Here is a 12064-nt window from a genome sequence, read left to right as displayed (position 1 = left end):
GATGCTCTCGAGTATATCCTCGTCGAAAAAATAAATACAAAGTTTCTTAATAATATTAGCACGCCTATTTTATAGACGTTTCAGTTCAGTCACAATGACTATTGATATCTAATTAATTCTGATCAGCGCTTGGTATTATCGAAAAGTCTAACGAGCTCGAGGTCTTTTCCCTCAGTCTGCCTTCGCGCCACAAAAGCTTATAGTGCGCTATAGCGAACGTTTCGTACCTTACATCCATTGCCAAGTGGCCAGTAAGTTTTACGGAAGTTGACACGGGTGTTTTATCTATCGAATTATGGATTCTAGCGTGTATTAGGAAAAACCCTGTCGGCAACTGGGCCTGTTTAGGGCACCAAGGTTTACATAAACATATGTAAGTACTAGGCACAAATAGCTAATCTTGATCCGTTTTCTGATTTCGTCAAGTGAGAAAGTATTAGTAGCTTTACCTAGAACTTTTTCAAGGCCGCATGGTAATAAAAAGCTGTCTCGAAAGCCATATAGACTGCTCGCTTGGGGCGTTCGCTGGGAATTCTTGGCATTAGAATGGTGCTTAGATCGTATAAGAGTCTCATCAAGAACAAGCATCTCGTACCACTTCTCTTCTCAGATTCTCAAGGCATCAATAAACATCAAGGTCTCGTTCTATCATCACTTTTTTAGATTAGGGCACGAGTGTCGCGGATGCGCTTCATTGGTAAATATTGGGACTGAAATGAAGCCATTGTTCGAGGTTTGTAGGTATTATTTTAAATGCATATGGTATCTGGCTAGTAGAAGCGTTGTTTCGCAATTCTACGAAACGTACTGATCTTATTTCCACGGAACTGTAAAGGGGCAACAGCGACAACTTCGTGAGCGGCCCATTTTCTAATGGTTAGGTTCGTCTCAACTTGCTTATGACCAAAGAAAAATTGCACAGGTGTGTCAAGTTCTTGGGCAATTAATTCGACTAACTCTGAATACTCCAAATGGGAACTGAGACGCAAGTGTTTACCTGAGACTCCCGCCATGCTGCCAGTTATAATAGAATCGCCCATCAATTTATAAATAATAACACCAACACAAATTAAATTAGGTCTATTAGATAAGCCTAATACGTAGGCATATGAGTGCATATTAACTCAGCAATCGGATTCACATAAGCTAACACAGTCTTCACATCGCCAAAGAAGAGCAGTTTCGAAGGGCTCACGAAAACGCTGTAAGACAGATTTTCAAAAAATTACTAACTATAAACTCACAAAACAGCTTTCGATCCTTTTCTGCTTTTACAGGACTGCAGCTACAAGCGAGGGTACCGCTTTAACAAGTGTTCATAATAACATATTTCAGAATGAGGCGGATGCTTCTAATCTATGATCAGGCAAAATTGGGCATCTTCCGCAATTCGAGTTCAAATTCCGCAATATAATTAACGTTTATTAATTAACTAACTTAATAATTAAGCTATAGGCCAAAAAAGCGTTACGAAGACATCAGCACTACACGGGGTTAAAGTATAGACCTCCTGCACAGATTTTAGCCTAAATCAATCTTAATAATGGTTTCTGAATGATATGCAATTTAAAAAGTGCGCATTTTTCTCGCACAATTCTTACTAATTCAATGTATGCCATTCCTTCATGTTCGCCCATATATCTGGACTTATAGCTGGAACTTAGACATGGTATACTTTTATACTATGCCTAAGTTTCAGCTATACCCACATCCCTGAAAAAGGCCAAGGGAAAAGCGAAAAGACCCTATGCCAGGAGGTACACTTCACCATAAGCCTCTTTAATCAACAATTGCGTACGTTGCGCGCATATTGTACTTTTCTATACATTGTCGGCAGTTAAGTTGTCATGCACTCAATCATCATGTCATGGAAAAGAGAAGCAAAGTGCACTTAAAGTTACCGTCTTGCTGCTGGTCTGTCTGGCGTGTGCTAGCAAACTTATGCGACAAGGCAAAATGGCGATATCTAGAAAATCAATGTGGTAACCGACGTAGGAATCGAGCAACGCTAACTGCAATCATTTAGGAATGAGTATTTTGGTTGTACAAAAGTATTTGTAGAAAAAGCTTTGGATTGCCGTCATAACTGCTTCGTTCGTTCAAGCTAGTTTTATCAGGTCGATTCTGCAGGTGGAAGCATAATTCGACAAAGAACCATTTTGAATACCGCGCCCCTTTACTTCAAAACATTCGTCTGCTTGAAACTCCCAGACGACTTATTTAAGGTATTTAGGACAGGCTTCATTGTTTCTAATCCTGACCAATCTAAAAAGGATGCCAAAGGCCATTGCTAGTAATGACAGTACGGAAAAAGGACGAGACTGCAAGAGAACCGGTGCGTCAGTAAATTTTTTGACAATACTAACTCAATTCGTATGTGTCTGAATTTATTTTGTTCAAAATTAAGCCAAAAAGCAGATTGTCTAAGCTTCTGATATCAGTGCAAGTCATACATTATTACTTTTTAAATGCTGCTCACTCTACCTAAGGCTTACTTTTAAGGTATGAGTCCACTGTAGTCGTAGGCCAATTATTTCACGTAGGATCGTAGGCCTGTCCTTATCCAACGAACAGAATCATTCTTAGTGTCAAAACAATGTAATAGATCTTGTGTAACACTGCTGATAGTATTGCTGAGTACAAGGATCACAAGATGATTAGACTACTTTCAGCGCGTAAACTACAAAGGCCCTGACTGGAAAATAACATTAAACTCAAACGCTGCATTCAACCGACTAATACCGATAAGAATTCTATAATATAAGCATACATTATATTAAAGGTAACAACGACGCAAAGTCTATACTGGTTCTTACGCCAACGATTCGATGACCACTTCTCTGTGGGCAATACTTACATCGTCTGTCGATGAAGAGGCTCTACAAAATACACTTCATAGGATTATGGCAAGAGATGAAAACGGAATTGAAATGAGAAGCTTACCGCCATCAGAAAACCTCACCTAATGGCCCACTACTCACACACGGTTTTTGAGAAACTATTATATAGCGTATATTATAATTGGAAAAAAAAATATAAAGTACATCAGTGGGTCTACCAGGCCTTCACTTGAAAGCTCGATGAGTGCATCTGTGTTTGCTGCAAGTTTCACGCTCACATCGACAAATGCATCTAATACTAAAGCGCGTGTACTTCACGTACGAAGCACAACGTGAATATTACTATTTTTACTGTATAACCCCTCTTAACGACCTATTTGAGTAGGTTCAAAAATGAGATTCTATCGAAGTTGATAACGAACGTGGGACAAGAGAGGACAACTTGAGCATCAGAGAAGGATTATGCTAGGACTGTTTTCACTACTAATTTACGAATAACATCGCCAACACATAATAAGATCGACACGGATCCGGGGACAATTTTAGACGCTTGCTGCCGATCGTTGGATCTGCTGAATTTTGAATTTTACGTCCGGCACTGTGACGGAGCATGATTTCAGATTGCGGATTTTTTTTGCAGACAGAGTCCGGACACACAGAATACAGATAAGCAGACAAAATATGTAATCCTCGCCTGCTTCGAGCTCACTGCTTAATGCGTCGTTTCGCTAATACATGGAATCGTCAACGAAATATGTAAATGCTCGGATGAACTCCCATTCGTGGCAAAGCTATAACGCAAACCTGCGGATCGTCCACATCATTGCGCTTACTCTTAACCGCTCATGGAAGCGTCTTCGCCGTCCGCGCACCGTTCGCTTGCCGCTACTAATAAGATCATGGCAACATCACTATTTGCGGTAGTCATCAAACAATTTCCTATTGGTTCTTTCTCTCTAATATAGTCTGCGTTGTTTGCCAAGTTGGTCAAGCCTTCACAGACTTCCAATGGCGCCGTACACATCTGTAACGCGCATTGCCATGGCACCGCCAACTAAACCGGATTTCGTTCCCTACATTGCTTCTATGTGTATAACCTCCTGTATAGCCGCTGGAGCTGACGACGAGCAGAAATTGGCAAAAAGCACAGCCAAGCTACCTCAACTTATCCTCGCCACGCAGAAAAATCCAACTACCAGCACTGATACCACTACAGCCATTTCTGCCGCGCAGCATGTGCCAGTCTAACGTAGATCCTATGTCGTTCGTTGCATGAGAGAACTCAGTGGCCTTGGTGGCGTTGAGAGAGGTGCTAAAAGCAACGGAGGTTTCCTAGGGACCTCCGCAATGAAATAGGCCAAAACGGAATAAGAAAAAAATTGTAGAAAGGGAGAGAGAGAGAAAGAGATGGCAAAGGAGCTGACGGAAGTTCTGTAAGGTGCGAGTCATGTGGGCAACGAAGCAGAGAAATAGCGAGGGAAACGGGGCAGTATGGAGATGGCGTTAAACAGGAAGGTGATGGCCGAACTAAGACGGTCGAGCAAGTGCTGGTTTAGGGGCGGAACGGTCCTGGGATGGAGCAGAATGAAGCCGGGGCGACAGCGAAGGGGTCTCTGATATCGGCAACAAGCTAAGACACGTCGTCGTCTACGCCTCAGGCAATCAAGGCTCAACGGGCTAAACTTTTAATGTGCAACTGCGGTCTGAGCTCTGACCAGAGCTCATGAAGCCTGTACGCCGAGTAGACTCGTGGAGAAGCGGCACGGCAGCCGCGAAGCAAAGAGGCTGATGAAGGATCTAAATGAATAGAAAAACACACTGGCCATAAACAACTAACAGAGAAAAAAAGCGTCCCAAGAAGAAAATGGTATCATTTGAAGGTAGCCATGTTTTTTGCTCTTTGCCTTCGGGTAGTTTAGCTCGTCTTTTCTTTTTTCGTTTCATTCATAGTTAATTTGGACTAGAAGGTGTAAGCCTCTGAAATGTATTGAAAGAACTGACAGGCCACAGTCACTAACTGCTTGGCATTTTAAATTAATACCTCTATCTTCAAGGATAGGCTTCTTGAATTTAGAAAGAAGGATCAACTTGGCAAACTTGTGAGAAGATGGCATCGTTCTAAAGTTCGAGGTGGTCGAAACACAAAGACAGCTCCATCCAATTACATTGGTACAAACGGGACTCGCAAAAAAATGGCTTAATTCGCACTTTTCTTCTGCCGTTTTGTACAGCAACGCGTGAGTAAAATATGTCAATGACATATATACCTGGTTTAGGATATCTCGTTGGTATGGGAACTTATTGAAGTGTGCGTTTGCTCACCATGTGTCAAATACTAGCACACACAAGACTACGGCGCATGATTACGGGTGTATATTTGGCTATTATTGCGACTTTTAATAAAAGAGAGAAGTTTGACTATAGTATTCACACGTGTTACCGAGGAGGAAGGAAGACAAAAAGCATTGTTTTTAACCCATCTTGTCCTATAAATAACAACATTATAAAGATAGCATCTACTAATTAGGCTATCACGCTTAAAATTAATGCCCAGAAGATGACCTTTGACAAGATTATTTAATATCCTCTCCTATCCTTAAGTTCCACTCAACAAAGTAGACTTTAATACGGTCTAATTTTTATTTGATCCTACTTGTGACATAAACGGTCACTTGGAAACTCTGTGATTTTGATCCTTTGTAAAAAACGTGTCATTTATTACGCGATATTGAATTGAATATGACCGGATTTTTTTTGCTCAATAGGGTGCCAACCAATGGGTCTAAATATGGTATGAGAAAGGCTACTCCAAAGTGGTCGCTGTGGGTGGAAGCGAATGTGAAGCACTTCAGTAACAAGCTAGGTATGTTGGATAATATAAAAATAGCCATCAACAAAGTGTAGGAAAGCTTAGATGTTTGCTAGGAGGAATGCTGCAGTAAAAATATTGACGGGTTTATTGCCTTCGACTCACAAGCATCACGTAATGTTTGTAGAGCGTCGTATGAGACAGTTTGAATTTGACTGCTTTTCTGGGAAAGTTATGTAGCCCTCAAGGCTATAAACGGCCGACAGAAAATGTTATTCTTTTCATTCTTTCAACTTTTTCTTTATAGTAGATAAGTAGAGATCGTAACAGTAAATCATGTCTCGTAAGTAAACTACTATAATAAACAAGGCATTGATTATTGTGCATGCGTCGAAGCTGTTGAAGACAATTCGCCCGGGTATACAATGGAGATCCTCTCTATATTTCGAATTTTACGTCCGGCATCGTCATTAAGCTTTCCATCAGACAGCTGGCACACGACGCGAAACAAAGTATGTCTATGCCCGTGTTCAAACCTACACTGCAGCGTGCCTCTAAACTTATCACCCAAATACGTTACCCGCTAGACTATCCCGAGGGCACGAAGAAGAACTTAGGTAAATCCAAAATAGTTTTTCGAAAATAACTAAACTACAAAGGGAGGAGAGAGAGAGAGAGAGGGCTGCACTTTTTAAGTCTGGTTAGGTGTTTTCAGCCACACGTGCTGGACAATAGATGCGTAAGCCTAGGTATGGAGATATGGTAGCACTGTTTACGATGTTTCACTGAGCGACATCGCAAATAGCTAGATCATCTTCATCTCCACACCGTCCCATTGATTCACATAGTGGAAGACTAAAAGGCACTCACCAACAAGTACCGCTGTGATCTAGAGCTAAGATCTATGGGGAATTGATCGCACCGTGTGGTGGATAGGTGCGCACCCGTTCACTCGCTTTAATCGCGCAGGGTAATGGCGTACGCTTGTTAGATAACGACCAGTCTCCTTTTACCCGTTCTGACCACGGTTCATCAATCTCCTTCTGCGAGGTAAAGAAGCCAATCTGGCCTTAACGATGTGTTGATAGTTCGGCCTAAAGCACGCCACTTCAGGTTGCTTCCGAAGCACATAAGCAGACAGCGATGACGATGATAGCTTCCTTGAAAGGTCAGTGTCTACCCATTCCAGCCACCTGGTCACTGTCCGTCATGCGACATAGTCGAAAGTTGGAAGCAGACTGTCCTCTATTGATTTGGCTTTGGTTAGGTGAAATAAGGTGAGTTAGCATGTGCAATAAAGATCGATCGATCACCCGCATGATCGACCGACCGACCGACCTATCGGTTTTTAGTTGGAGATAATATCGTATATAGGCTAAGAGGATATATGGCTGATATATGGCACTGTCAACACAGAAAAGAGATGCAGATAAATAACAACGACCACTAGGTAACGTTCGTAGGGCTTGCCTAGAAGAAGATGGAATAAATGAACGGTGAGTGGTAAAATCAAATCCTTCCAAGACGGAGAGCAAAAGAGGTCTGAGCGTTCGAATGACAGTAGGAGTCACTTGGTTGTCCATTGACATCAACACAGGTGCCGAAAAGGGGGTCATTGTGGTAAAGTCAATTCCTGACTGGAAGAGAGTTACTTCCAGAAGTGCTACTATTTACGCAGAGGCTACTGCTGGAGTGGAATGTACAGGACAGACTCATTTTACGCCCGGTTCCAAGTCGATACAGACTATAGAAGGAATAGCCGATCCATTACAGACTGTGTAGGAGACAGCATATATCCTCGCTGCTGAACACGTACATAGGCTGCTGGTCTAAACCAAAGGCGAGCGTATGGGTTTGTTATTTTACTCAGAAACTCAATAAAATCGATTTGTTTCCAACATAAACAAGCCAGCTACAGATAGCCCTAGCCTAATCCATTATTCTCATTTCAAATAATGACCCGAACTTGAACCCAGATACATTTATGACTAATTGCAAAGAATTTACTGAGGAAAACACTTTGTAGGGGGAAAAAAGGCGTTATATTTACATGAAGGATATGGCTGATAATAAAGGGGCCCGGAGAAGTAAATATTAGTTTTCGATTGAATAGCTCGTCGTACAAATTCTTATTGTGCTGATAAGTTGAAGTTAGCTTGCTAGTGTGTATAATAGCCGTGCAGACAGTTTTGCCGCATAATGCTAGTTTTAGCGAAAGTTTATCGTTAATTATATTGTTATAACTTGTGTTAGCTTGGCATGAAAGTTATTAGAAGCCTATATTATTCTTTTTGAAAAAAAAAGCTCATACTTGAGGTATTCATAAAATCCGATAACATTATTTTAACAACTCGTCTCCGAAGGATAAGATTAACCTAAAAGCCATGAATAGACTTTAATATTATTAGTATCAATCGTGATCTGAGTGGCAACGCGTAACTCTTTCTGTATGTTGTTGCAACAGTCATAAACGTGGGGTCACCGCCGTCTCTAGTTTTAGCGTTCCTAGGCAACTATTATCACATATTATTAACGCGCTATGTTACAAATCTGGTGAAGAACAACCCAGAGTAATCCAATAAGAGCCACAGATCGAAGAGCAATCAACCGAAAAAAAAAGTATGGCATATAATGCTTTACGTTGACGCTAATGCTCTGAAGTGAAGGTTTGCCTATTGTGATTTTCGGCGGTGGACTATAATAGTTCTATTTATGCCGTAGCCTGCTTCTTCGATGATTCCTGTGGAGATTTTACAGTTCGTGTCGTATTATCAGTGATTATTATCCGGTATTAGCGACATAGAATTGATAATTCAAAAAACAAAAAGTAAAGGCTGGGTGTTCACCGTAAGCTTATAAGAAATAATCTCACGGTTAACTCGTCTTCGGTGAACTGAGACGAACTAGAAACATAGCGACTTACAACAAAGAGACCTGATTCTTCCAGGTAAGTTGTGTTAAGGAAAAAAAAATTAACTTCTGCATCTGCACGCTTTTTAAATCCGTAGCCCCAGTGCTTCGTAGCCTCTGCTTAGGCTCTCTATCCAGAAATCCTACGCTAAACGTAGCGAGGTAGTACCGATATTACAGAAAAAAGATATTACATTTTAAGAATACATGCTTTTAAATATTAGCAGTATATAGTAAACTCACGTTGGGTTTCAGCAGTATAAGGAATGCTACTGTTTACCCAAACGTAATTCCAGGTACTTCTCATAAAAGTACCTTTCCTGGGCATTTTACTCTATTATTTGACAGATGTCGATTACTAAAAGCTACTACCCATGGCGCTATGGATACTAAGCGCTGTGCCTGGTAGACGGATGTCAACGGAATTATTCACGGTGGTACCCTGTCTAACAAAAAGGAGGATGCAACATACGAGGAGTTACTGATGGCGTAGTGTGAAGTTTGGTGCACAACCTGCATTCTCGAATGATATTATTCTGCTCACTTAATTTTATTCCAAATAAAAGTAAATTACACCCAGCACAGTAAGTTAAAGGCAATGGCGTCATCGATCCACCAACCCGTTCTGTGCTATCCGTTGAATGCAAGTATTTGTATTTCGGGCAAAATTGTACCAAATTGATTGGACCAGTGACTGTTATCAATGAGAAAACACGTCTAATTAACAGAAGTATAAACAAGAATTATTGCTACTGCAAGGCCTTCTCTCACAGTAGGATTGGTAAGAACGTCCGTGCGCATAGTCGGCCACAGGCGCACTAATGCTCCACTATAATTACGGATTGCATGACGGTGACGACTTCAACGGTGAAGCGGCATAGCGAATAGAGGTAATAGCTGACATAGAGCTAATCTGTCCTAAAAGCTCTACCATTAGTAAGAAGCAAGAACATTTGTAAGCTTTTATGAAAATTACGCCTTTTTTTTAAATAGACGCCTTTAAAAGGTAGTCACAAAATGATAAGCGGAACCTTAGGCATCTTACGATTAGCGCAAAGCGACAAATTTCTGCGCTGACGCACAACCTTCATATGGAAAATAATTAGGTAGTTTATTTTTAGGAAGGTTAATTTGTCTACTTAATGAGTCACTGAACAAAAATCTAACAGTAAATATAGCGTTAGCTGGAAAAACCTCAATATATAGTGGTTACATTGTGCATGAACAGCAAATAGACACTTGGAAATAGATTTAGAATTTAGATTAATTTTATTGTTGGTTGGTGCTTTATACCATATGCAATAACAACCTGATTTAATTTAGCGACAGCTGAAGCTATCTCCCACCATATTATTTGTGCAAAGGAAAAGTATTACTTCCTACCTTTTCAGTTATTGGTGGGTGCACACAATTGCCTTGTTCCAACAACATATATAGCCATGACTTGTATTTACCAATCAAATTTACAACACGCCTAAAAGTTTTCTTTGGACAATTCAGCAGTCTCGCTTAGCGGCTATGTGACAGTAAGTTAACTTCATTAACTTCAGGAGATACCTTGAGTCCTTTAAAAGCATGTGTAGCTCCCGCAATAATTACGTGACGGAGGACTACGCCTTAAGCTCAGCGCTACATGCAAAAGCTACATGCAATCTATGCCTCATCGGGCCAAAAAGGAAACTATCAGAAGATTTGGGCTAAATCAAGCCGGAATCCACACGCTTTTCAACGTTTTGAAGTTAGTGGACTTGTTGAACATATCGGGGATCTGAGACAACTTTCATTTTGCATGATGACACGTCGACGGCGCTACGTGCTGTTATGTGGTAACAATCGCTGAACACCTTCATGTAGATACACAATACCCACATTTTTTGTCCTCTGTTTCCTTCATCCTTAACCTCCTAGTTTTGCTCTTTCTAGCCCAGTGCTGCATGCAAACAGTTTGCATACAGTTTAGTTAGGTTTAAGGTAATCCTTTACCGTTTCAAAGTAAGGTAGGTCGAGCTGTTCAGACTCCTAGTAGACGAGTCAGGAACGCCTCAAACGCCACGGGACATACTCTTTAGAAAAAATAGCTTTTCTTAGTAGTTTGGAAAGGTACACCGCAGGACTAAGGACAGAATGCATGTCTCATAACAAAGTACCTATCATTAAAATGAATTATACTTTAACAACTAGCGCTAAAATAAACTAGAGAAACAGGCCGATCAGTTGACTCCCCATCCATCTTCTAACGGTCCAATTTTTATTCAGGGTAGTTTTTACATTGAATAATGAAGCACATATGTAAGTCTTTTAGATGTCCAGCTAGTAAACAACAAAAGTGAAATTGATGCGAGCTTTGAACGCAACGTTCAAGTTATTTGCTCTTGTATGGGCTTAGTTATAAGAAAATGTCCTCACTTTGATCTAAAACAAAACAAAGGTATAATTTAATATGAGAGCGGATGAGACAAGGCGACTTTTTATGACGCGATAATGAGCTAAGATAAAAACATGTTTTTTATACTTATTGTAATGGAAGACTACGCGAAGCATCATCGTCCATATTAGGATTGCAGACCAAAGGTCTTTGCTATTTTTTTAACACTAAATATGAAGATGTAGACACACCGTGAGGACAGCCTGTAATCGACCGCACGTGCTAATTTATAGGCATTAGTCGTCCTAAAGTAGGCTTGAAAATACTTATACTAGACTTTTTCATTTGGATAATCCCTGAGAAATAAGTAAACAGAAGACTGGGATAATTACATTAAAGCCACAATTCGTACTTAAAATTGACACAGGTGTTGTCTAGGCAACCAATTCAACGATGTTTTTCGCCGCCGTGTTGTGTGAACTTTGTTTGTAGCAGACGACCAGAGGGCCTGATGAAGACTGACAGGCTTTACTGCTTATTAAGCCCCTATGAACAAATTAGGCGCCTGGGTAAGATAGAAACTAGCTAAAACAAGAGCTGTGAACCTCTTTATTTTGTAGAAACATGCTGCTTTTAAGCTATTAAAAGCTGCGAATGTGACACGGTACCATGGACGGCTGAGAGCCTGACTAGAAAGTTTCAAATCACTTGTTCAAGTCTCGCCATGCAAGACATTCCACGCGATCCAGGGGTAACGGACATTAATTAAGACTAATGAATAGGAACTTTCAAACGAAGCTCTCTGCCTTCAAATGAGAAGGAAACGTGGCAGCCTACGAACTCTCGCTGGCCGGCTTCAGCAGAGCTGCCTGCTAAAAAAATCTCTAACAGTGGCTTTCTCGTGGTAAATGTTTACACGACTATAGAGGCGACGGGACGTCTAACTTGAACCACTTTGAAAAGCATCACTTATTTGCATCATTCTGCACCGGCTTACTGTTGCAATGTCGAACAACTGTGTGCTACGAATATGCCATTGTCAACAAGCAACTCAGCTTACACACAGAGAGAGACTCCGATTGGACCTACACAGATATATATATATATAGATATGTATATAGGCAGCGACGCAAACCAGAG

The sequence above is a fragment of the Varroa jacobsoni genome, unplaced genomic scaffold (genome assembly GCF_002532875.2).
Source record: "Varroa jacobsoni isolate VJ856 unplaced genomic scaffold, vjacob_1.0 scaffold_503, whole genome shotgun sequence".
Classification (NCBI taxonomy): domain Eukaryota; kingdom Metazoa; phylum Arthropoda; class Arachnida; order Mesostigmata; family Varroidae; genus Varroa; species Varroa jacobsoni.
This window is presented reverse-complemented; position numbering follows the sequence as displayed.